General features: G+C 45.5%; 1 protein-coding gene across 3 annotated transcripts in view; it reads left to right on the forward strand.

Annotated features, from left to right (window-relative positions):
- Positions 1 to 23,108, forward strand: part of SERTAD2 (SERTA domain containing 2) — a 143,562-nt gene that overhangs the window by 52,861 nt on the left and 67,593 nt on the right. The gene's annotated exons all lie outside the window — the stretch shown is intronic.

Raw genomic sequence — 23,108 nt, forward strand, 5'->3', positions numbered from 1 at the left:
TGGCCTAAATACGAGGGTTTTATTTCTGGATAGTTCCTGTAGAGCTTGGTGTTCTTCATAACATAAGTTATGGCGTATAGGTGGTGGATTATGTATCTGCTCATCTACCTCGCTTTCAAGCATCCTCATAAATGTCTTTATAGTGGGGTTACCGGACAACGGATCAAATGTAGACTTCGGTTGTAGTTTCCGCAGTTCATTTGGAATATCATCAACTTCTTGTGGTTGGGCCGTATTTTTACCAAAGTACTCTTTAATTTTTAGTTGTCGGGCCAACCTATGTTGTTCCACTTGCCACTGAAATGGTTTAAATAGGTTGGTGGGTACGAATGAAAGTCCCAATGAGAGTACCTTAGATTCCAGGGGTGTGAGGTCATAAGAGGAGAGGTTCACAACTAGGCTCTGTTCTGGCGGGGTGGTTTCGCACCCGATCTTACATCTGCGCCACTGGCCTCCGCGCCTGGTGAATTTTCGTAACCTCTGCCTTTGCCCCCTATGTATCGTGCCCTGGTTGTCACCCCTAAAGGGCCAAAGTTGCGTTTTGTTCTCTGTCTGTGTGTAGGTCTATCGGAATCTGTAGTAGAAGTATTGGCCTCACTGTTGGATCCTGTTATGTGGTCTCGTCCTCGGCCTCTACGGAAAAATGGTTGCCTGTTATGCATACTCCTGGAACCACTGGTCCACTGGTAGACTGTGTGTTATTATCATAGTCTGCGTCGACTTTTATTCTCTTTTCTTTTTTTAAATTTAATCAGGTCTCGCTTGAACACCTGCATCTGGGCAGATAGTTTTTCATACCAGTTTACAGTGGTATCATTCATTAGGGTCGTCTTATGCAATGTCTCATAAGCACTGATCTTTTCTTTCACTGCATTCATTTCCTTAGTAGACTGCTCTATTATAAGTAAGATCAAGTCCATTGAGCATTTATTAGTAATGGCCACCCATTTTTTGCAGAACATAGCATCTTGTCTGCCTATGGTAGGGCCATTTTTCACTCTTAGGCCACGGGGGATTTTTTTTGACCGGTAATAATCGCTCAGCGAGATACAGTGATAATAGTATTCCATTTCTTTTTTATTCATTTTGAGGAGATCCCTGTAAATATCCTCTAGCGGTATTATTTCCAGCTCTTGCATGAGCTCCGCATTGCATAGGATATTTTCTGCTTCCGACTCTGAATAGCTGAATAGGTCTCCTATAGCATAGGAAATATGTGTATAGCCCGCTGCACCATCTTCATTCTCAACATTAGCCATCGTGCTATGCGGTACCTGTACAATGCCAACAATGTCCTTATATTCACAGCTACTCAGCTATATATATGGTTACTAGCAGCAAATGCTGACAGAGGTAAAACCTCAGTATATATAGAGCTGTACCCGTCTATGCAAGACAAGCAAACCAAATGTGCATATCACAATACAGTCTCTTATTAAGATCAACGGCTGACACTGCGGTCCAGCACTTAATCACACTGATGTAGGAAAGTCACTCATTTGAATAAATGAAACAGGGAGCCTTGACAAAAAAGCACTAAGCATGCCACGCATTGTACTTATCTATTTACTCCACAGTTGGTCCGGCTCTCCATATTCGAATAATTACCGGCCCGGGTGCCCCCACACCTCTTGCAATAGAAATAGTCTCCACGTGCGGCACTCCTAGGCAAATAGCAATCGACTCTTATATCGGCATATAGGGTAACGTTTCAGTGCCCCCTTCTTTTATTACATCGGCACTTTCATCAGACAGACAAATACATACAACGAATCTTACCTAAATAAGTGCTCCCATCACCAGAACGCCAATCGCCGGACGCCAGGCTGCCCGGCGCACCCGGTCTCATCAACAATGACGTCATTTCCCAGACATGTCTCACACGGACGGGCCGGTTCAAAGGTCACCACCCAGTGCACTGATAAAAAATACAGTACATGACACATAATACAAAATACTAAAAAGCACATATATTACTTGTCTGATAGATAAGCATATTGGAAAAAGTTAAATTCAATTTGATATATATATATCTGTGTATGTATATAGCAAACAAAGAAATCTGCAGCACTCAAGGTCTTGTGTAAAAATCAATTATATTGGAACATCAGAAAAAAGTCCATCAACGTTCCGGGGACTTCAACCCCTTTGTCAAGATGTGTGCAAAAATTTGGTGTGTGTCTTTTTCTAACTTTAATCGATAACATTGTATTTAGGTGCAAAATTTGCAGGAAACCACGACCAATCAGTCACTTTAATTGCAACTGATTAATTACTTATCTACCTACTGTAGGTACAGTTATAATCAAGTCCCACCCCCACCCTACAAATTTTTTTTTTTAAAGCACACCACAAATGTATCTCTTCACTTGCCACGTGAAATAAAATAAAACATTATTGTACAGTATGTTCAATATTGTTTTGGAAGGAGAAATATGTACATGGTAAAATACTTTTTAGGGCAGATTAATCTGGTCACTTAGGGCAGAGTATTTGGACGATCACCAAGCTGAGCAGATTCTGATGTGGTGTTCAGCCTGCATCAAATTCCTGGGGGGAGATTCAGTTGTTTTTCCTGCGGCTGCCACTAGTGGGTGCCTAACGGAGGAATTACATTTTGCTCTGTGTGAGTGCGACAGCCGCTTGAGGACACATTTCTGTTCGCAGCCTCCTAAGGTGGCGAACACTCTTCCATTTGGGTGCCCTAACCAGGACTTTAGACTGGTTTAGCCGCTTTATGCACTAATCCCGGATTCCCGGTCTATTTGGGTGTGACAAGCGCAATCTGTGGGGCTGCTGTAGAGGGAAACCTATGTCAGTGTGTATAGCCTAAAACACGTCCATTTGTAGCATAAAATCTGTAGATTTGCTCTACGCGTCCCTAGTTGCTTAATTTCAACCCTTTCAACTACTTATACACTGTATATGACAGAAAGGGACAAATACTTGTATGGGTGTGTTCACATAGGAATGAATAGATGCATATTAGCAAATATCCGTCCATCCATCATTTGTGATAGCCTGACGGCTGGTGCAAAAACATGGTGGTGATGGTGCCAGTGCTAGAGAACCATGGCTGGACGCACAGCTGATGCTTATAGTTGCTAGTGCTCATGTTATGTTTTTGTGTTATTGGGCCTAATTCAGATGTGGTTGGAGGTGCTATCGCTTCCGTGGAGGCAGCAGTGATGGCGCTGTATGGTGATGCAGCAAGATGCGTATATTACAAGCAGACGCCTCCTGCTGCAGTAGTGATCCAACCTGTGTGCTAGGATGCAGCATCAGATCACTCACACACCATAGGGCAGTCACCGACAGTCTGCTGCTGACCTGCGTCCTGTGTCGCAGAACCGGTACTGAGCATGTGCAAAGTGCTGATAATTGGTACTTTGCGGCACAGAGCACAACTACAACCACATCTGAATTAGGCCCAATGTGTGTTTTTCTTTTAGATTGTTTGTTTATTTTAATTCTTTGTGATGGGAAAGTTGTACGTGCTGTATAAGACTTTTCAGAAATTGTATTGAAGCCTAAACAAATGGTTAAAACTATGGATGTAAGTGCATGAATGAATGCTTAGTGGAAACCTGGCTCATTACTTAAGAAGACTTCTCCGTACCTTGTGATAGTTGCAACTTTGCATATGTCTGCTGTTGCAGTGTTTATAGTAAATGCATATTACACCTGTAATTTTGGGTGCAGGTACCAGCAACAATGTATTTGACTCTTTGTGGGGTGGCGAGCACAAGAAAATGGGACCCCTGTATTTTGTGACAAATTGGGTTGGATTCAGTTGTTACGCAGGAATTTAGCTCCCTGGAAACTTCCTGCCGCAGCCACTATTGGATGTAATTCAATTGTTTGAATAGTCGATTGGGTGTCAGTTTTTTCCAGTCTATTAGATAGGAGAAAACAGACACCCAACTGACTAATCAAACAATTGAATACCCCCCATTATGTGCAAGAATGCATGGGATTAGCCGGGGTGAAGTATCTTCTCCGTGATGCAATTACGCCGTGCCTTGCAGCAAGACCCAGACCTCTTAATGCGGGATTTCTGCTTGCACCTCAGAAGGGTGCAAGTAGAAAGCCACGATAAATGCAGCCTCGGGGCTGGTCGCGGGAATTAATTAAATAATGAATTAAAGAATTGAATTGCCCCCATTGATGCATTTGTAATTAAATTGAAATGTGGAGCAACATTTACTTGTGCTGGCGAGCTGAAATGTGCGAAAGTGACCCATTTGGGTGCCCAATCGACACTTTTGCATCACGTACAGCACTTTGGTCGGGTTTAGCCATCTGAGTTAGCTGTTTTACGCAGTTAAACCCGGTCTGACTGGGTGCTATTAGCACGATAAAAGCAAACAATTGAAATGCGCCCTGTGATCTCCTGCCACTTTAGACGGGAGATCAGGTGTGCAAAAAAAATGATTTGCCCCCTATGTTTGAGTTAACCAATTTCCACTGTACATTCTTGCAAAACTAATTCAATTAGTTACTAATTATGGTCTGCATATGCAAAAGATGGCAACCTGCTAAGGGGAGGGGGGCTGAAAGAGAGCCAGACAGTGTATGTACATATGTGTATGTGTGTATGTATGTGTATATATATATATATATATATATATATATATATGTATGTATGTATGTGTGTGTATATATGTGTGTGTGTGTATATATATATATATATATATATATATATATATATTTTTTTTTTTATTGTGATATGAGAGGGCGAGAGATACTGTATATATGTATAAAATAAAATACAAATCACAATTCAGTCTTGGCAGTGTAGTACCTTTTTAAACGTATTTGGAAATTATGGTGAATGTCCCTATTGTGGACATCCCCTCTTTTTAAAAATAAATGTCAGTATGGACTAAACCTTAGAATTAACAAACATAAATCAGTATGAAATATGATAGAAATGAAGTGAAATAGCTGCTGCAAGTTTGGAGTAGTATCTAATATATTGTCAAAATAACATGCCATGTCGTTTCTACCACAAATAAACCCAAATCATATGTTTCCAAATTTAGAAATACATAGTTACACATCACTAACAACTATTGTTTACCTTGTCTATATCAGAATGTTGGTCCTGGCTGACAGCCCTCATGCAGCATCTTTTCCCCAAAGATATCTTGTTTTTCCCAATACATTGTAGAAGCACACTAGTTAGGATTAAAAATCCCAAATACAAAAATAAACAGTAGAAACCTGTGCCAAAACAAACAGCAGCCATGTATTCTGAGCTATTTGCACATATATAAGTATATGCCGGAAATAAAATGTGACCCTTGTATCACTGCACTTCATCAAGGAGAATAGAGAGCAAAGGTGACATAACCCAAATTTGACTTTTTTATTTCCCCCCTCAAACTGTGTTACTGCCTTGGGGAGGCAGTCAATTTGCTGGCTGTCAGGATTCCGACATCGAAATGCTGGCCACCGGGTTCCCGACTGCCGGCAACATGATACACCCAGGAATACATATGTATTCCACTGCCTTGTGGCAATTATATCTACCCCACGGCTGTGCAAAAGAAATACCTATATTTTGAACTGTATTTTAAATTGCAGGCATCCATTTTGTGGATGGAACGACTAGAGAGCTATGAGTTGGCCAGGCGGCACCAATGACCTTACTGTGGCAATGCCAGAGCAATGTTCAGGTGTCTTCACTTAGCTATTCATGAGGTTCTTTATATATCTTATTAAATTGATAGGGTTCATTCATATAAACATTAGTTGAGCCCACAAAATGGCTGCTTCTATTGCATGTAGGAGACAGGCCCACTTTAAGTGGGATCAGTATGATTTACCGACGGTCGGGATCCCGACCGTCAGTATGCCGGCAGTGGGGGCAAACGCAGAGAGTCCCCTTGCAGGCTTGCTGCGCTCTCCACGCTGCGCACTCGCCACAGGTTCTATTCCCACTCTGTGGGTGTCGTGGGAACAGCCCCTGTGAGCTGGGATTCCGGCTGCCGGTTTTGTCAGCAGTTGGGATTCCGTCGTCTGTATCCTGACCGCCGGGATCCTGACCGCCGGCAACTTAACTGCATCCCATTTATTTAACATCCCTTGTTAGAATCCTCTCTATTTGTAATTACTAAAACGTAGGATACTGTACTTGCAGTAGTTGGGCACGGGGAGCCATGAAATGGATTAATCCTTGGATTCTGCCTCCATGTTGCTCTGCTTCAGTTGTAGGGTACTTTTTATGTTTTTATTAATTTTCTTATTTACTAAATTATATATTTGCTTAGTAAAGTATTTCCTGAAGGTTCAGTAGGGTTGGTATTTTGTATGGCTTTGAGTGCTGAAGTCTTCCAGCAGTTACGTTTGTTTTCAACATCATGCAAAATTCTACATATGTATTTTCTTCCATGGTACATTAAACAAAGGGTAACTTGTTCACAGCCCAGTACATTAACACATCTTGTAGGATATTCTGGAAATGGTCACATTCTCACAGCTGTCCTGAAAATGAGGTTATATTGCAGGGCAGTAGTATAATTAGTATTATTTTGCCTTTTCTAATAAATTACTGAGTGCTTGTAGCTCTTAAAGAACCACTTCACATAAACAATCACTTGATTTATGCAAAGCTGTTACCAATAACATTAACAAATACATATATAGTAAGGACCATTCACTATGGGCAAGTTCCTTACTTGCTCATAAATTCTGTAGCCGTTTTGACCACACGCATGGGCGGGCTACCAGTGTGGACCTTGGTAAGTGCACTTCCTGTTATACTGGATGACCTCACCCATTCAATAATCTGGGGGTCGACTGTGAGTAGTGTGTTTTGTTTCTTGCTTTGCTCCGTAACATCTAATAAAGATTTTTATTTTGAACTATTGTTTGACTGGGCATACACTTTGCCAGCACAGCGATAATACGTTTTGCTGTGCTGCTGAGTGCCAGTTACTTTCTGTTGTCGGCCATGTTAGTCTGTAAGTAGCCCATTATAGAGTAATGAATATATATGTATTCATATAGCTTTCTATATGTTCTATATATATATTTGTGTAGCTGCTCTGTATAATTTTATAGTATGCAAATTATAAATGTTACTTCAGTGCTGATTGGTTGCCATGGGGAACTTCTCCACTGGCTAACTTCTCCACACGGTTTAGTACATCTCCCCCTAAATGTGATCATGCACACTACGATGACAATGTTTGTTGTGTTTACACTGATTGGCGGCATATTGCTATATGTTTGTGCACAAAAACATCAGCAAGTCCCAGTAGGGGCTGGTGGGTAAATACAGTTATTCAGTGACCACAGCATGGCACTGTGGGACATTTCCGAGTAATGCTCGAGTTGCCCACAAAATGTGGCTATACACCCATGTGCAGAGTTGTACACATCGATGTGACAGGACCAACCTTGTATATTTAATTTCAGAGCAGTCTTCATTATTCACACCTATTTGTTGCAGGACCTATGGCCCTCATTCCGAGTTGATCGCTCGCTACTTTTAGCAGCCGTGCAAACGCATAGTCGCCACCAACAGGGGAGTGTATTTTCGCTTTGCAAGTGTGCGATCACATGTGCAGCCGAGCGGGACGAAAACGTTTTTTGCAGTTTCAGAGTAGCTCTGGACTTACTCAGCCCTTGCGATCACTTCTGCCTGGCCGGTCCCGGAATTGACGTCAGACACACACCCTGCAAACGCTTGGACACGCCTACGTTTTTCCAAATACTCCCGGAAAACGGTCAGTTGACACCCATAAACGCCTTCTTCCTGTCAATCTTCTTGCGATCAGCTGTGCGAATGGAATCTTCGCTAAATCCATCACCCAGCACCGATTCTCTATGTACCTGTACGATGCGCCTGCGCATTGCGGTGCATACGCAGTTTTGCCGCCTTTTTACCTGATCGCTGCGCTGCGAAAATCACCAGCAAGCAATCAACTCGGAATGACTCCCTATACTAGATGCAAGAGAACTGTCTGAAATCAGACTGATCTCTGAGAGCCCACATTTCCCTCCACACTCCCTCATGAAACTCTGTCTATGTGCGAGTGCCCTGTTACCACCCTGCTGAACCCCTTCAGCGGCAGGTGCAGCTCTGAATCGTCCACAGTTGTGTACGCTCTGCTACAGAGTATATGCAGTGCAAAAAACGTGCAACACTGACTTGCTTGCACATCTGCATTGGACCCTGTGTGTGCAGCCCTCATCCAGTACAAGTAATTATACCCCAGAGAACCTAGCTACTCAGTCTTCACACTGGGTATGTTTCTCAACAGATTATCCCGTTTATAGAAGCCGGAAATCTGCCACGCATTGGAAAGATACTTAAGGGCCCCATACACTTTTGCAGCATGTCCGACCGTCATGTCGCAGGCGATCACCCCGGCAGCCTCCCGGGCGGCAGGATCGCCCGAGATACATCGTAGTGTTCACGCTAGGCTGTTTTAGCAGGGCGCCGCGCCCTGCCCGACCTTTTAAAGGCTAAATCCGCCCTGCCACTTTTGCGGCGGCCTGCTAGAACAGCCGCCCGCTTCCTGCCCTCCCAGCGTGTAAAGATGCCGTGCGCATGCGCACGGCATCCATTCACTCTATGGGAGAGAGCTGGGGGAAGCCCAGCACTGACGGAGGTGCTGGGCACGCCCCCAACAGTGACGTCGCCGGCCACAGACGCCCCCTATACAAATGTCTGTGGGCCGCACAGCCCACTAAAATGACGATTCCGTGGCCACGCCCCTAATTTACATGACGGTGCGCGGCAAAGCGCAAATATGCCCCCGGAGTTCGGCGCCCTGCCCTATTTGATTCCTAGAAGGAACACTACATCGTATGCTGTCCTTTTGCATAAGATGTATCTCGGCCGATCCCAGCCATGCCTGCGGGGTCGGACATGATCACTAGTGCATCACGGTCAATCTGGGGGATCCGATGCTCACGGGAACGCGCATCGGATCGGAAACACATCCAAAATGCCCGATTTCATCCGATATATTGGGCCGAATGCCTGAAATCGGATGAAATCAGGCATTATCGTTCTAGTGTATAGGGCCCTTTACACTTACTGTTTGCTCTTTTACAGTTATTTTTTGCCAATGACAATCCTGAAACATTTTACTTGTTAAATCGGGATGTAGTCACCATCCCGGCGGTCACCATACTGACGATGGGATCCCGGCCACCAGTATGCTGTGGGAAAAGAACCTTTGGTGAGCGCAGCAAGCCACAGAGACCGCAAAGGGGCTTTGTTGCACTCGCCCCCCTGCCGGCATTCTGGCGTCTGGAATCCCATACCCAACGCATTCAATCTAGAGAATTGTGAACTCTGGATCCTTTACAGTAGAGCAAAAAGGCATACAGCTATTATTACCATGTTATTGACCTCACGTATTCAATGTGGGAAAGCTAGGCCATATTATAAGTTATTTGGTAAGGCGCACATTAAAGTTTTAAAAGTTATAAAATATAAGTCTTAAAATGTGTTTGATATTTGCAAACAGAGAAATGTTTGTTGACTGATTACACATTTGAAAACTGAAATATTAGTGTTTGTTGTGCATGCATCTATACATACTGTACATGCACATGTGTGTCATTCTGGCTAGTTGAGCTGTGTTGTCTGCATGTTTGTTCTTGGTGTCCATGTTAGTGTCGCTGTGTATGTCTGTTTCTGGAATATTTTTACTATTTATTTTATAAATCAGTTTCCTTGTTTTAATGACTGCTAGGTGTGCTCTACGGGAATAGGTAGCATCTTCTATCTTATAGGGGGAAAATCAGTCTGATGCGATATCCGCACATTACCTAGTGTAATAGGCGGTCAGAGGCTCCTCATGGCCAGTAACATTGTTCTTATACCCCCACACAGAGGTGTGTAAGAAACTGAGCCATGTTTTACAAAAACACCCACTGAAGTCTCTGAAACTGTGTGACAAGACATGTGCTCCTCTGTCTGTCTCCAAAACACAGTGCAAGACACTTCCCCTTTCTTAAATTATCTCTGCCACTTTCACAGTAAAAGCAAAAGTTTCAGTCTCTGACCTGTAGCTGATATGGTATCCGGTCTCTAGGTCGAGCACTATTGGTCGACAGGGTCTCTAGGTCGACATGTTCTAGGTCGACAGGTCAACATGATTTTTGCCCATTTTCCCCCCCTTACTTTACCTTTCTTACTTTACGATCCACGTGGACTACGATTGTGCAGAGCGCAGCGAGGCACCTTGTTGCAAGCCATGCGAGGGGACATGGTGCACTAATCGGGGTTCCCGGTCACTGAACGGCGAAAACGACACCAAAAAAACATTAAAAAAACTCATGTCGACCTTTTGACCTGTCGACCTAGAGACCCTGCTGACCTAGAATCCCTGTCGATCAATAGTGGTCGACCTAGTTACTGTCGACCAATAGTGGTCGACCTTCCATACCACACCCAGCTGATACGTAGCAAGCGTGTGCTATATACGTTCTGTACGAAGCCCCAAAGCTTCTGTGAGATTAATTCCCGGATTTCTGAAATCCAGATGCGGTCATGTAAACAGTGTTACACCAACACCGCTCTCTATGTGAAACACATACATAGTTACTAGGCTTTATTTTAAAAATTGCAAATGGCCAGAAAATAGAGTGGGTGACTCTGCCATGTCAGAAGAGGGTACCAGTGCAGAAAGCAGGGATCTGTAGCCGTCGGGAGGCAGCCACTTGTCCTGGCTAGACCAGTTTACCAAGCAGCATTGTGCAAAAGATTAAAGTTCTGCCCCCACGCAATGCCTATTAATTCTTAATGATGTGTTTGTTGTTTCACTGCACTGACTAACACCTAAGCTGATATCCAGCTGAATAAGATTGGCGTAACTTTTTGACAAAGATCTAGAATGAAAAATCTAATTTGATGGGCATGACTTTAATGGTGCATACACACTAGATGATTTCGGTCTATGAGCGACGTCGTCTAGTGTTTCCCCTCCTGAGCCGGGCGGCTGGCCGTACACACTGAGTGATATGACCGTTCTATACAGTCAAATAGGGAAATTTACTAAGCTCCCGATTTTGACCGAGATGGTGTTTTTTCTTCAAAGTGTCATCTCGGGAATTTACTAAACTCAAATCACGGCAGTGATGAGGGCATTCGTATTTTTTTTGGAACTCAAAGAAAAAAATTACGAATGAATACACCATCGGTCAAATACGCCTGTAATTTGGTAGAACTCGGTAATTTACTAAAAAGTGTAATTCACAAACACTGCCGGCAATAGCCAAACACTGCCGTGAAAAAATACAAATCGTAAAAAAGTGCTAAAATAAAACAGACCTGCTTTTTTTAACCGTGTTCTGATAGGCATGCACGGATCCATGAGATCCGTGCATGTTTATCAGTGGGAAGGGGTGGGAAAGTGTTAAATTTGTTGAAAAAAAATGCGTAGGGTCCCCCCTCCTAAGTTAAACCAGCCTCGGGCTCTTTGAGCCGGTCCTGGTTGAAAAAATATGGGGAAAAAAGTGACAGGGGTTCCCCCATATTTAATCAACCAGCACCGGGCTCTGGTCCTGGTTCCAAAAATACGGGGGACAAAAAGCATAGGGGTCCCCCGTATTTCTGAAGCCATCACCGGGCTCCACTAGCCAGGTACATAATGCCACAGCCGGGGGACACTTTTATATTGGTCCCTGCGGCCCTGGCATTACATACCCAACTAGTCACCCCTGGCCGGGTTACCCTGGAGGAGTGGGAACCCCTTAAATCAAGGGGTCCCCCCCTCCAGCCACCCAAGGGCCAGGGGTGAAGCCCGAGGCTGTTCCCCCCCCCCCCCCCATCCAAGGGCGGCGGATGGGGGGCTGATAGCCTTTTTGACAAAATGTGAATATTGTTTTTAGTAGCAGTACTACAAGTCCCAGCAAACCTCCCCCGCAAGCTGGTACTTGGAGAACCACAAGTACCAGCATGCGGAGGAAAACCGGGCCCGCTGGTACCTGTAGTACTACTACTAAAAAATACCCCAATAAAAACAGGACACATACACCTTGAAAGTAAAAGTTTATTACATACATCCACACCTCCAAACATACATACTTACCTATGTTCACACGAGGGTCGGTCCTCTTCTCCATGTAGAATCCATGGGGTACCTGTGGGAAAAATTATACTCGCATAATCCAGTGTAGATCGGTCCTCTTCTGTTCTTTTTGTAATCCACGTACTTTGCAAAATAAAAAAACGAACACCCGACCACGCACTGAAAGGGGCCCCATGTTTTCACATGGGACCCCTTTCCCCGACTGCCAGGAACCCCCCCTGACTTCTGTCTAAGAGGGTTCCTTCAGCCAATCAGGGAGCGCTACGTCGTGGCACCCTCCTGATTGGCTGTGTGCTCCTGTAGTGTCTGTCAGGCAGCACACGGCAGTGATACAATGTAGCGCCTATGCGCTCCATTGTAACCAATGGTGGGAACTTTGTGGTCAGCGGTGAGGTTACTTTCGGTCAACCGCTGACCACAAAGTTCCCACCATTGGTTACAATGGAGCACATAGGCGCTACATTGTATCACTGCCGTGTGCTGCCTGACAGACACTACAGGAGCACACAGCCAATCAGAAGGGTGCCACGACGTGGCGCTCCCTGATTGGCTGAAGGAACCCTCTTAGACAGAAGTCAGGGGGGGTTCCTGGCAGTCGGGGAAAGGGGTCCCATGTGAAAACATGGGGCCCCTTTCAGTGCGTGGTCGGGTGTTCGTTTTTTTATTTTGCAAAGTACGTGGATTACAAAAAGAACAGAAGAGGACCGATCTACACTGGATTATGTGAGTATAATTTTTCCCACAGGTACCCCATGGATTCTACATGGAGAAGAGGACCGACCCTCGTGTGAACATAGGTAAGTATGTATGTTTGGAGGTGTGGATGTATGTAATAAACTTTTACTTTCAAGGTGTGTGTGTCCTGTTTTTATTGGGGTATTTTTTTAGTAGTAGTACTACAGGTACCAGCGGGCCCGGGTTTCCTCCGCATGCTGGTACTTGTGGTTCTCCACGTACCAGCTTGCGGGGGAGGCTTGCTGGGACTTGTAGTATTGCTACTAAAAACAATATTCACATTTTGTCAAAAAGGCTATCAGCCCCCCATCCGCCGCCCTTGGATGGGGGGGGACAGCCTCGGGCTTCACTCCTGGCCCTTGGGTGGCTGGACGGGGGGACCCCTTGATTTAAGGGGTTCCCACTCCTCCAGGGTACCCCGGCCAGGGGTGACTAGTTGGGTATGTAATGCCAGGGCCGCAGGGACCAATATAAGTGTCCCCCGGCTGTGGCATTATGTACCTGGCTAGTGGAGCCCGGTGCTGGTTTCAGAAATACGGGGGACCCCTACGCTTTTTGTCCCCCGTATTTTTGGAACCAGGACCAGGCGCAGAGCCCGGTGCTGATTGATTAAATATGGGGGAACCCCTGTCACTTTTCCCCCCATATTTTTTCAACCAGGACCGGCTGAAAGAGCACGAGGCTGGTTTTGCTTAGGAGGGGGGGACCCCACACATTTTTTTATTTTATTTTTAACAATGTTTTTTTTTTAACGAAAGGTGCACAATGAAGCCCAGCACGGATCTCACAGATCCGGCCGAGATTCATTGTGTTAAAATCGGCAGTGTTTTACAATTCACTCCCGTAAAACACTGCCAAAAAATACGAATGACATCGGTATCGGTAAATACGAAAATGCAGAATACGACAGCTTAGTAAATTAGTCGTAATAAATTCAAAAAGTTGCAAATTTACACTTTCGATGTCATTCATGTTTGAACTTTAACCTCATTCGGAAAAATACGAATTTTAGTAAATTTACCCCAAAATCGTAAGAAAAGTTAGTGCAGATCACAAGATGAAAGTCACCTTCGATCCCGATTCGAGGCGGCATCGCAAGAATAGATAGACTGTGCAAGCAAGTCAATTTTGACTATCTCTATAGAAGAGATAATCAAAATTGACACTTAGCCAAAATCGCACATAGTCAGTATCGCAAGCACATAATGAGTGTGCTTGCGATACTGACTATGTGCCGACCTAGCCCTGTCGCATAGTGAGAATCGGGCATAGCCCGAATCTTACCGTGTGTATGGGCCATTAATGTGTGTACACACGGTGAGATCCTTGCTATGGGCGATTTTGACTATGCAGTTTCCCTTGAACTCCCCCAGAGCCCAGATAGTCAAAATCTGTGCTATCTGTGCTTGAGATTTTGTCTACGATTTTGACTATACTTTGTACTACATAGTACACTAGATAGTCTAGATTGACTTGCCTGCACAGTCTATCTAGCCTTTTTATTTGTTTGTTTGTTTTCTTAAATTAAACATCAGCTACCAAATAAAGTCCATAGCTAGGATTTCAGAATCTGTGGCCAAGAATAAATGAGACCTCAGATTCCCATGCCTGGTCATTGAATCTGTGCCTTCTTTGACACAGTGAGTTAATTTGCACATATCAGGAGATCAGATCATTGTATTGAAGGCAAAGAACCTGTCTGGATTTCTCTGACGTCCTAGTGGATGCTGGGAACTCCGAAAGTACCATGGGGAATAGCGGCTCCGCAGGAGACTGGGCACAACTAAAGAAAGCTTTTAGGTCACCTGGTGTGCACTGGCTCCTCCCACTATGACCCTCCTCCAAGCCTCAGTTAGATTTTGTGCCCGGCCGAGGTTGGATGCACACTAGGGGCTCTCCTGAGCTTCTAAAAAGAAAGTATATAATTAGGTTTTTTGTTTTACAGTGAGACCTGCTGGCAACAGGCTCACTGCAGCGAGGGACTAAGGGGAGAAGAAGCGAACCTACCTGCTTGCAGCTAGCTTGGGCTTCTTAGGCTACTGGACACCATTAGCTCCAGAGGGATCGACCGCATGGAACTGGCCTTGGTGTTCGGTCCCGGAGCCGCGCCGCCGTCCCCCTTACAGAGCCAGAAGCAAGAAGAGGTCCGGAAAATCGGCGGCAGAAGACATCAGTCTTCACCAAGGTAGCGCACAGCACTGCAGCTGTGCGCCATTGCTCCTCATACACACTTCACACTCCGGTCACTGAGGGTGCAGGGCGCTAGGGGGGGGCGCCCTGAGCAGCAATAAAAACACCTTGGCTGGCAAAAATACCACAATATATAGCCCCAGAGGCTATATATGTGATAATTACCCCTGCCAGAATCCATAAAAAAGCGGGAGAATAGTCTGCGAAAAAGGGGCGGAGCTATCTCCTTCAGCACACTGGCGCCATTTCTCCCTCACAGCTCCGCTGAAAGGAAGCTCCCTGGCTCTCCCCTGCAGTCTACACTACAGAAAAGGGTAAAAAAGAAAGGGGGGGCACTAATATTAGGCGCAGTATATATAACAGCAGCTATAGGGGACATAATTCAGTTAGTTCCTGCATTATATAGCGCTCTGGTGTGTGCTGGCATACTCTCACTCTGTCTCCCCAAAGGGCTTTTGTGGGTCCTGTCCTCTGTTAGAGCATTCCCTGTGTGTGTGCGGTGTGTCGGTACGGCTGTGTCGACATGTTTGATGAGGATAATGATGTGGAAGCGGAGCAGATTCCTATAGAAGGGATGTCACCCCCTGCGGGGAAGACACCTGAGTGGATGGACTTATGGAAGGAATTGCGTGCACGTGTCGACTCCTTACACAAAAAATTTGACGACATGCCAAATGCGGGACAGCCGGCTTCTCAGCTCGTGCCTGTCCAGGCGTCTCAAAGGCCATCGGGGGCTCTAAAACGCCCGCTACCTCAGATAGCAGACGCGGATGTCGTCATGGATACTGACACCAGTGTCGACGATGATGAGTCTAGTCTAATGTCCACTAAGGCCATTCGTTGCATGATTGAAGCAATGAAAGAGGTGTTACAAATTTCTGATATAAACCCAGGTACCACTAAAAAGGGTATTATGTTTGGGGAGAAAAAACTACCCGTAGTTTTTCCCCCATCAGAAGAATTAAATGAAGTGTGTGAAGAAGCGTGGGCTTTCCCTGATAAAAGATTGGTAATCTCTAAGAAGTTACTAATGGCGTTCCCTTTCCCGCCAGAGGATAGGTCACGTTGGGAGACACCCCCTAGGGTGGATAAAGCGCTCACACGTTTGTCTAAAAAGGTGGCACTACCGTCTCCGGATACGGCCGCCCTCAAGGAACCTGCTGATAGAAAGCAGGAGGCGATCCTGAAGTCTGTATATACACACTCAGGCATTCTACTTAGACCAGCTATTGCGTCAGCATGGATGTGCAGTGCTGCCGCTGCGTGGTCAGATTCCCTGTCAGAAAATATTGACACCCTAGATAGGGACACTATTCTGCTAACCATAGAGCATATAAAAGACTCAGTCTTATACATGAGAGATGCACAGAGGGAGATCTGCCGGCTGGCATCTAAAATAAGTGCATTGTCCATTTCTGCTAGGAGAGGCTTATGGACTCGCCAGTGGACAGGGGATGCAGATTCAAAAAGGCACATGGAAGTTTTGCCTTATAAGGGTGAGGAGTTATTTGGGGATGGTCTCTCGGACCTAGTTTCCACAGCAACTGCTGGGAAGTCAGCATTTTTACCCCATGTTCCCTCACAGCCTAAAAAGGCGCCGTTTTATCAGGTACAGTCCTTTCGGACTCAGAAAAACAGGCGTGGAAAAGGCGGGTCCTTTCTGTCCAGAGGCAGAGGTAGGGGAAAAAGGCTGCAACAAACAGCAGGTTCCCAGGAGCAAAAGTCCTCCCCCGCTTCTTCCAAGTCCGCAGCATGACGGTGGGGCTCCACAGGCGGAGCCAGGTACGGTGGGGGGCCGCCTCAAAAATTTCAGCGATCAGTGGGCTCGCTCACAGGTGGATCCCTGGATCCTGCAAATAGTATCTCAAGGGTACAAACTGGAATTCGAGGCGTCTCCACCCCACCGGTTCCTAAAATCTGCCTTGCCGATTACTCCTTCAGACAGGGAGGCTGTGCTAGCGGCAATGCACAAGCTGTATTCCCAGCAGGTGATAATCAAGGTGCCCCTACTTCAACAAGGACGGGGTTACTATTCCACACTGTTTGTGGTACCGAAACCGGACGGTTCGGTGAGACCCATTTTAAATTTGAAATCCTTGAACACATACATAAAAAAATTCAAGTTCAAGATGGAATCGCTCAGGGCGGTTGCCAGCCTGGACGAGGGGGATTACATGGTATCCCTGGACATCAAGGATGCTTACCTGCATGTCCCCATTTACTATCCTCACCAGGAGTACCTCAGATTTGTGGTACAGGATTGCCATTACCAATTCCAGACGCTGCCGTTTGGACTCTCCACGGCACCGAGGGTGTTTACCAAGGTAATGGCGGAAATGATGATACTCCTTCGAAGAAAGGGAGTTTTAATTATCCCGTACTTGGACGATCTCCTAATAAAGGCGAGGTCCAAGGAGCAGTTGTTGGTGGGAGTAGCACTATCTCAGGAGGTGCTACACCAGCACGGTTGGATTCTGAATATTCCAAAATCACAGCTGGTTCCGACGACACGTCTACTGTTCCTGGGTATGATTCTGGATACAGTCCAGAAAAAAGTGTTTCTCCCGGAGGAGAAAGCCAAGGAGCTGTCATCTCTAGTCAGAGACCTCCTGAAACCAAAACAGGTATCGGTGCATCACTGCACGCGGGTCCTGGGAAAGATGGTGGCTTCTTACGAAGCAATTCCTTTCGGCAGGTTCCATGCCAGAATCTTTCAGTGGGACCTGTTGGACCAATGGTCCGGATCGCATCTTCAGATGCATCGCCTAATAACCCTGTCTCCAAGAACCAGGGTGTCTCTGCTGTGGTGGCTGCAGAGTGCTCATCTTCTAGAGGGCCGCAGATTCGGCATACAGGACTGGGTCCTGGTGACCACGGATGCCAGCCTTCGAGGCTGGGAGGCAGTCACACAGGGAAGAAACTTCCAAGGACTATGGTCGAGTCAGGAGACTTCCCTACACATAAATATTCTGGAACTAAGGGCCATTTACAATGCCCTAAGTCAGGCAAAATCCCTGCTTCTACACCAGCCGGTACTGATCCAGTCAGACAACATCAGGCAGTCGCCCATGTAAATCGACAGGGCGGCACAAGAAGCAGGATGGCAATGGCAGAAGCCACAAGGATTCTCCGATGGGCGGAAAATCACGTACTAGCACTGTCAGCAGTGTTCATTCCGGGAGTGGACAACTGGGAAGCAGATTTTCTCAGCAGGCACGACCTCCACCCGGGAGAGTGGGGACTTCATCCAGAAGTCTTCACGCTGATTGTAAATCGATGGGAACGGCCACAGGTGGACATGATGGCGTCCCGCCTAAACAAAAAAACTAGAGAGATATTGCGCCAGGTCAAGGGACCCTCAGGCGATAGCTGTGGACGCTCTAGTGACACCGTGGGTGTACCAGTCAGTTTATGTGTTCCCTCCTCTGCCTCTCATACCAAGGGTACTGAGAATAATAAGAAAACGAGGAGAAAGAACAATAATCGTGGTTCCGGATTGGCCAAGACGAGCGTGGTACCCGGAACTTCAAGAGATGATCTCAGAGGACCCATGGCCTCTGCCGCTCGGACAGGACCTGCTGCAGCAGGGGCCCTGTCTGTTCCAAGACTTACCGCGGCTGCGTTTGACGGCATGGCGGTTGAACGCTGGATCCTGAAGGAAAAGGGCATTCCGGAGGAAGTCATTCCTACGCTGATTAAAGCCAGGAAAGATGTAACTGCAAAGCATTATCACCGCATATGGCGGAAATATGTTGCTTGGTGTGAGGCCAAAAAGGCCCCAACAGAGGAATTTCAACTAGGTCGATTTCTGCATTTCCTACAAGCAGGAGTGACTATGGGCCTGAAATTAGGCTCCATTAAGGTACAGATCTCTGCTCTGTCGATTTTCTTCCAGAAAGAACTAGCTTCACTACCTGAAGTTCATACGTTTGTGAAAGGAGTGCTGCATATTCAGCCCCCGTTTGTGCCTCCAGTGGCACCTTGGGATCTCAACGTGGTGTTGAGTTTCTTAAAATCACATTGGTTTGAGCCACTTAAAACCGTGGATCTAAAATATCTCACGTGGAAAGTGGTCATGTTATTGGCCTTGGCTTCAGCCAGGCGTGTGTCAGAATTGGCAGCTTTGTCATGTAAAAGCCCTTATCTGATTTTCCATATGGATAGGGCGGAATTGAGGACTTGTCCCCAGTTTCTCCCTAAGGTGGTATCAGCTTTTCACTTGAACCAACCTATTGTGGTGCCTGCGGCTACTAGGGACTTGGAGGATTCCAAGTTACTGGACGTAGTCAGGGCCTTGAAAATTTATGTTTCCAGGACGGCTAGAGTCAGGAAAACTGACTCGCTATTTATCCTGTATGCCCCAACAAACTGGGTGCTCCTGCTTCTAAGCAGACTATTGCTCGCTGGATTTGTAGCACAATTCAGCTGGCGCATTCTGCGGCTGGACTGCCGCATCCTAAATCAGTAAAAGCCCATTCCACAAGGAAGGTGGGCTCATCTTGGGCGGCTGCCCGAGGGGTCTCGGCTTTACAACTTTGCCGAGCTGCTACTTGGTCAGGGGCAAACACATTTGCAAAATTCTACAAATTTGATACCCTGGCTGAGGAGGACCTTGAGTACTCTCATTCGGTGCTGCAGAGTCATCCGCACTCTCCCGCCCGTTTGGGAGCTTTGGTATAATCCCCATGGTCCTTTCGGAGTTCCCAGCATCCAATAGGACGTCAGAGAAAATAAGATTTTACTCACCGGTAAATCTATTTCTCGTAGTCCGTAGTGGATGCTGGGCGCCCATCCCAAGTGCGGATTGTCTGCAATACTTGTACATAGTTATTGTTAACTAAAGGGTTATTGTTGAGCCATCTGTTGAGAGGCTCAGTTGTTTTCATACTGTTAAACTGGGTATAGTATCACGAGTTATACGGTGTGATTGGTGTGGCTGGTAGGAGTCTTACCCGGGATTCAAAATCCTTCCTTATTATGTCAGCTCGTCCGGGCACAGTGTCCTAACTGAGGCTTGGAGGAGGGTCATAGTGGGAGGAGCCAGTGCACACCAGGTGACCTAAAAGCTTTCTTTAGTTGTGCCCAGTCTCCTGCGGAGCCGCTATTCCCCATGGTCCTTTCGGAGTTCCCAGCATCCACTACGGACTACGAGAAATAGATTTACCGGTGAGTAAAATCTTATTTTTGGGCCTAATTCGAAGTTGATCGCAGCAACAAATTTCTTAGCAGTTGGGCAAAACCATGTGCACTGCAGGGTGGGGCAGATGTAACGTGCAGAGAGCGTTAGATTTGGCCATCCAAACTGTTCAAACTGAAATCTAAATTGCAGTGTAAAAATAAAGCAGCCAGTATGTACCCTGCACAGAAACAATATAACCCACCCAAATCTAACTCTCTCTGCAAATGTTATATCTGCCCCCCCTGCAGTGCACATGGTTTTGCCCAACTGCTAACAAATTTGCTGCTGTGATCAACTCTGAATTACCCCCATTAGCTTTATGTTTATTGTTTTGCACCCTCAATGTTGGTCGGGTTTGGTTAACAGTGCCAAAATTGGGTCAATGGGTTCTGCTTGTGTTGTCTTTCTCTTTTGGACAGCTCCTACTCCAATCCTGTTGGGGGGAGATTTATCAAAGCTTGGAGAGAAATAAAGTACCAATCAGCTCCTAACAGCCTGTAAAAATTTCAAGTTAGTAGATGATTGGCTGATACTTTATCTCTTTCCACTTTATCTCAGCACGCTTTGATAACTCTCCCCCCTGGACCTTTACAAAGTGCACAGGATGAGTAGAGTACATTTCTCTGGTTTTACATTGGCCTGTTATGCAGACCTAGGGGCGGATTTATTAAGCCTGGTGAAGCCTTTGGTGATGGTAGCGTCTAGTTTCTCTTCGTGGAGAGGACCTTTCCCATAAGCCGCTGGGTCCATGTCACAAACTATTTGGAATAGTAACATGTGGTGAGCGAAGCAAGACACCGAGCCCGAAGCGTGGTGAGCGTCCAATGGTGCATACAAAAATAAATAAATAATCTCAAACAAACGGAGAATGGAGAAAACATTTAGGTGCTGTAAGGGCAGAAGTTCTGTCCTGCCCTCTCATTATGTCACGTCCAGGTCCTGATGACGAATGTAACATAGACACAACCCTTTGGTGATGCCTTTACAACTAGGAGCATAGGTGTGTGAATAGGCTTAATGGTTTCTCTATAGAACCACCCCTCTAATAATTCTTTAGAGCTGGGGGACATTTGCGTTATGTTTTTGTGTTTGAACCTTTTTGCATTTCGTGTTGTGCTTAGATATGTGCCTATTGCAGATGTGGAGCTTGAAGATTCAAAATGCTTCCATTTAAACTTATACGGAGAGACCTGATGTTTGCAGCTGTTAGCAGGTCCTAATGTGGAGTGACAATGGCCGTCTGCTTCTGCAATATAGGATTGCCCCTAAATATGCACCTTTCCATCCCCTTCTCAGTTATAGGAGCATATCAATTAGCTGCGATTTTTGTGCGGCTGATATTACCACACCTATCCCACCCATTTCCCGGCTGCTGTGGCTATGCGCCCCCCCGATTCCTGTTACACCCCTTTTGGAAAAGTTAAGAGCACAGTGATTTTTTTCGAGTAAAACCTACCTTAAATGTTTAAATAAAGAGCGGGAAATCAGCCGGTACCTTAACAATAAACAGACAAATATTGGTTAACATTATAGATATTTATTACTGTTACAAAGCAAAATATTTTGAGCTCCTAATAGCTTTTAATGATGTTAGCTTAAAATGATAGAAAACTGTTTTTTTTTTAAGAAAATGCATGCTCTAGTAACAATACATAACAATACATATGAGCAGATTTTATCATCATTTTAAGGCAATTAAATAAAAAAAATACAAAAAAACTGTAATTCCCACCTGCAATGTTAAAAACACCTGCCCCATCCATACAACATCCTAATATACCTGTCACACATATATTAACCCATTATAGTGCACTCTGCAGAATTTTACCCCAATAATATGTAATTTTACCCAGCTTTAGCTGCTGTAATAAAAAATGTCTAATTGTCTAATTTATAAGGGCGGGTGGTAAGGTGTTTTAGGGGTTCTGAACCATGTCTTGAAGTTTTTACCATTTAAAATACCAATTTTTCCCAACTTTGCACCTGTTCTGAAGCTTCGAGGGAAAAGCTGTGGTAAATCCTATTGAAATTACCGCGGTTCAAATTCTTGAGGCGAATTGAATAAGAAAAACCTTGCTGCTGGCTGCAATTTAACGCGCAGCCTGGTAAAAAAAATGGGCAATTGAATATGTCTCTGAGAGTTTCACTCTGCAAATTGCAATGTTAGTTCTGCACTGCTCTGCAGAGTGACGCACGTAAGCTACACCCTCATTCTACTCAACTCAGACCATCAGCTGGTGCTGCTCCTGACAGATGCTGCCATATAGCTTTACATACCATTGCTGTGTGTTGAGTGATGTCGCCAAATAGCATGGCTGATAGTGACCAATAGGAAGTAGCATATGCTGTCTGCCCGTAACCCCCTTTCGTTTTGTGACCACTTATTAATGGAGATGAAGTAGGAATTATCTGCAGGCCCACATGCTGACACAGTTGTTCTGCCACTGGGGTCACATTATTTACTGGTACCTATATAAAATGTCTACAAAAAAATAAAATCCTATCTATCTATCTATCTATCTATCTATCTATCTATCTATCTATCTATCTATCTATCTATCTATCGGGTCAATTCAATTCGGCAACTTATGAATAGCGCCGGGAATTAGCTCCCGACGCTATTCAATTCAGCCGCTAGTTACCCGCAATTGTCGGGAATTCTTCTCTCATCCCCGGGGGATGAGAGAAGAAACCCGACAAAAGTGCTGCCTCGCGGCCGGCGCGAGGCTGATTCTGTCGGGAATCAGCCTCGCGCCGGGGAGTTAAGTCGGAGAATGCCCGTTCTCCCGACAATTCAACCTGTTTAGTCGGCGAGAACGGGACATCGCCGACTTAACTGGAGCTGAATTGAATAGCGTCGGGAGCTAATTCCCGGCGCTATTCATAAGTTGCCGAATTGAATTGACCCATATATATATATATATATATATATATATATTCCCTTT

Source organism: Pseudophryne corroboree, chromosome 4 (genome assembly GCF_028390025.1).
Source record: "Pseudophryne corroboree isolate aPseCor3 chromosome 4, aPseCor3.hap2, whole genome shotgun sequence".
NCBI lineage: Eukaryota > Metazoa > Chordata > Amphibia > Anura > Myobatrachidae > Pseudophryne > Pseudophryne corroboree.